Source organism: Hoplias malabaricus, unplaced genomic scaffold (genome assembly GCF_029633855.1).
Source record: "Hoplias malabaricus isolate fHopMal1 unplaced genomic scaffold, fHopMal1.hap1 scaffold_60, whole genome shotgun sequence".
Taxonomy (NCBI): Eukaryota; Metazoa; Chordata; class Actinopteri; order Characiformes; family Erythrinidae; genus Hoplias; species Hoplias malabaricus.
In genome coordinates, this window is record NW_027101071.1 from 117,027 (window position 1) to 121,468 (window position 4,442).

The 4,442-nt window shown below is 59.7% G+C and overlaps 1 non-coding gene across 1 annotated transcript in view; it reads left to right on the top strand.

The window, feature by feature from the left end:
• Positions 1 to 4,436: 4,436 nt before the first annotated feature.
• LOC136684483 (5.8S ribosomal RNA) overlaps positions 4,437 to 4,442 on the top strand; it is a 154-nt gene continuing 148 nt past the window's right edge. Inside the window, exon 1 of the ribosomal RNA XR_010799678.1 lies at positions 4,437 to 4,442. This exon is cut by the window's right edge and continues 148 nt beyond it. This is a non-coding gene — a ribosomal RNA (5.8S ribosomal RNA).

Here is a 4,442-nt window from a genome sequence, read left to right on the forward strand (position 1 = left end):
GGCTTCCACTCGGTCCGCCTCGACCGGGTACCTTTAAGGTCAAGTCCCAACCCCGGATCTCGTATCACGGTGGTATTGGGACTGCCTGTGGGTCTATAGGCCACCGACCATCTGCCCACTTGTGGGGCGGGTGGAACGGGCCGCCCCGTCGATTGTTATAAGCCCGTTGTGTCCACCCCGATGATTCGTTCGATGTATGCCTGGGAAGGTAAAACATTCCTGGGCATGGGGGGTCGAGCGTATGAGGGGTTTCCCCCGTCCCGAAAGAGAGAGTTTTCCGACCGATGATTCGTTCGATATGCCTGCCCGGGGAGGGTCAACTTCCCTGGGCACCGGGGGGTCGAACGTATGAGGATTGTCCCCCTTTTTAAACCCATAAATTTGCCCGTGCGCGAGTCGACGGGGCCGCGTAACCCCCCGAGGCGTTGGCCGGCGGTCATCCGCCGGTCCGTGGGATCTCCCGACCTTTCCCCTCCTTTGAGCGGGACGTGGGAGCGCACCACCGGGCCCCCGGCTGGAAACGGCCGGAGGCAAAGAGCGCATTAGAGGTGACACGGATCGGTCTTCCACAGACCGCGGCTGGAAGTTCGCAGGGTCGGCCTACGGGATCCGACCCTTCGTCTTCTTAAACGCAGACTTCCGTAGGCTCCGGGGGGCGAAACCGTAAACCTTTGCCGACCTCCTCGCACTGCGAGGGGGCCAGGATTTGCGGCTTGTCCGCGTATCGGTCCTACCAAGGACCGCGGCTGGAAGTTCGGTGGTGAGCCCTCGACCTTACGAGATTGAGGGCAAAACCCTTCGTCTTCTGAACATCAGACGGCTCCGGTGGTGGCGTACCGTAAAAACCTATGCCGACTTCCTCGCGCTTTGAGGGGGCCAGGATTCTCTTCCATTCTCTTCCCTTAACGGCTGTCCTTCACGGCCGTTCGAGCTCGGTATACGCGGAGCACCAGGGGCAGGCTTCTAAGCCTAAATACAGTGCTTAGAGCGATCCTCCCCACCTTGTGCTCCCAGCCTCCATGGCTCGTGGATGCCCGTAAGAGGCATGTCCGCTTGTCCAGAACGGTTCCGAGGGGGACTTAGTCGGCCGGTCGATCCAACAGTAGGTCCGTTCAACGTCCGCGTCGGTGGTGCCTTAGGGTCGGGATCCGTTTGAGGGAAGGACCCGGCCCCTAGCCTGCACCGTCCGGGCGAGAATCATACGTTTTCCAAGTTGCCAAGTCGATTGCAGACCCCCACAGCGGGGTCGCGTTCGATCCTCTTCGCTGGTGTCCCCTGAGATCACTCTCACGGGCTCCATGCGCCCCCTCTCTTTCCCCGTCCGGGGTTTGAGATCCAAGGGGGGTCGGTCTGGTTGATCCTGCCAGTATTATATGCTTGTCTCAAAGATTAAGCCATGCAAGTCTAAGTACACACGGGTTTTGGTACAGTGAAACTGCGAATGGCTCATTAAATCAGTTATGGTTCCTTTGATCGCTCCACACGTTACTTGGTATAACTGTGGTAATTCCAGAGCTAATACATGCAAACGAAGCGTTGGAAGGGTTCTGGGGGTCGGCGTGAAATGCTCTCCCGGCCCCTGTCCCCCGGATACGTGCATTTATCAGAACCGAAAAACCCTCCCGGCTCCGGTCGGGTCGCTTTGGTGACTCTAGATAACCTCTGGCCGATCGTTAAGCCCTCCGGGGCGGCGACGTATCATTCGAGTGTCTGCCCTATCAACTTTCGACGGTAGGCTACGTGCCTACCGTGGTGACCACGGGTAACGGGGAATCTGGGTTCGATTCCGGAGAGGGAGCCTGAGAAACGGCTACCACTTCCAAGGAAGGCAGCAGGCGCGCAAATTACCCATTCCCGACACGGGGAGGTAGTGACGAAAAATATCGATGCGGGTCCTATGAACCTGTGGAGCGTAATCGAAATGAACTCAATCTATGTCCGTGAGTGATGACCCATTGGAGGGCAAGTCTGGTGCCAGCAGCCGCGGTAATTCCAGCTCCAATAGCGTATGCTAAAGTTGCTGCAGTTAAAAAGCTCGTAGTTGGATGTGGGGACAGGTCTCGGATCCCCTGTACTGTCCGGGATGGCGTGGGGAGCTCCTTCGGGGGTGACCCCCTGTCTCTGGGTGGATGTTGGGACCTGGTCCCTACCCGCCGGTGTCCTCTGCTCGCCGGCCGCGGAGAAGCCCTTAGCTGGGTACTTCACTGCGGTGCACGGTGGGTTGGAGGGTCCGGAGCGTTTACTTTGAATAAAGCAGAGTGCTCAAAGCAGGCCGACACGTGCCATGTCTGACTGAGCTAGGAATAATGGAATAGGGCCCTTCCGCGGGGCTTCGGGGTCTCTCCTTCGGGACGGCTGGTCGTTCCGGAGTGGGGCTCCGGGGCTTCCACGGTCCTGTTTCGTGGGTTTTAAGGACCGAGGGCAATGATTAAGAGGGACGGCCGGGGGCATCCGTACCACACCGATAGAGGTGAAATTCGTTGACCGGTGTGGGACGAACGAAAGCGAAAGCATTTGCCAAGAATGTTTTCATTAATCAAGAACGAAAGTCGGGGGAGCGAAGACGATCAGATACCGTCGTAGTTCCGACCGTAAACTATGCCGACCCGCGATCCGGCGGCGTGAGGCTAGCGACCATGACCCGCCGGGCAGCGTGAGGGAAACCACGAGTCTTTGGGCTCTGGGGGGAGTACGGTTGCAAAGCTGAAACTTAAAGGAATTGACGGAAGGGCACCACCAGGAGTGGAGCTTGCGGCTTAATTTGACTCAACACGGGGAATCTCACCCGGCCCGGACACGGTAAGGATTGACAGATTGATGGCTCTTTCTTGATTCTGTGGGTGGTGGTGCATGGCCGTTGGGAGTTCGTGGAGCGATTCGTCTGGTTAACTCCGATAACGGACGAGACCCTGTGCCTTAAAAAGTTACACGGCCCTCCCTTGGGTCCCTGTGGGGGCTTGCGGCCCGAGGGGTTCGTCGGTCGGTGGCCGAACTTCTTAGAGCGATCCGGGGCAAGGCAAAGCCGTATGAGATTCGGGGCCATAACAGGTCTGTGATGCCCTTAGACGCCCGGGGCCGCACGTGAGTTACACTGGCTGGTTCAGCATGTGCATCCATCCTATGCCGAAAGGCCTGGGCAATCCTATGAACGCCTTCCCCGCTGGGGATAGGGGATTGTAACTTTTCCCCTTGAACGAGGAATTCCAAGTAGTCGCGGGTCACCAGCCCGCGTCGATTAAGTCCCTGCCCTTTGTACACACCGCCCGTCGCTACTACCGATTGGATGGCCTGGTGAGGTCCTCGGACCGTCTCCGAGGTGCCCCTTTACCGGGGGGTTGCCTCGTTGAGGTGGGAAGTCGATCGAACCTGGGCATCTAGAGGGAGTAAAAGTCGTAACAAGGTTTCCGTAGGGGAACCTGCGGAAGGATCATTAACGGTGACCTGGCCACGGCCGGTTGTCGAGTCGGACTCGAGAGGCCAAACCTCCCCCGGCGGGTACCTTCAAGGTATGGACCGCAGAAGCCTCGTACCTTTCGTCGTCGGCCGACGTGAGTCTCTCCCCCTCCGGGTGGGTGGACGTAGCGAGCCGGCTTCGGAACTCGGGGTTATGCGAGGACCGCCTTAGGTGCATAGGTACCCCGGTCCGCCCCCCTCGTTCGCGGGGGGGAGAGTGGCGCCGGAGCCGCCCGCCGGGTCGTTAAACCAACCATTGATCGTTGAAGGCTTGATTGTGCGTGCGCGAGTCAAAGGGGCTTACTCACCCCCAGGGCGTTGGCCGGTGCTCGCCGGCCTCGGTGGGATCTCCCTGAACCCATCCCCCCGGCACAGGGGGTGGTGGTGGACGGGAGCGTACCGCCGGGCGAAACTCTTTCCCCTCACGGGGTTGGAGCGGAGCTTAAGAGCGCATGCAAATACCCCGATGTTGGCTTCGCAGAGACGGACCGTATAATAGTCTAAGGCCGGTGCGCGAGTTGAAGGGGCCTCACGAACCCCGGATGCGTTTAAACACCCGAAGGAGACGGCCGGTGCCCGCCGGTCCTGACTAGGTGGGATCTACCCAGCGCCTTCCCCTAAGCGGGGGACTTGGGAGCGTACCACCGGGCCTCGCTCATACCCTCCGGGGTGGAGAGCTTGGCTTTGAGCGCACGCCTGAATGCCTTAGACCGGGACCCGTAACGCAGCGAACCAAACCCTGGGCCTCGCCGGGAACGGTGGGGCCTAGACCCGGTCTCCTAAACCACGTAAGTCTCGGGCACCTACTCGGGCGATCGTCCCCCGGGCCGTAACTCCTCGGTCCGGTGGTGACGCCCAGGTTCAATGACCTTCCCCCCTCCACGGGGGGGAAGGCACCCGGCTTGAAATATTGTCAAACGTTGTCTCGTGTTCGAATGGCTTCCTTCGCCCGGCCTGTAACGGGCCGGGCACAAACCTCATACAACTCT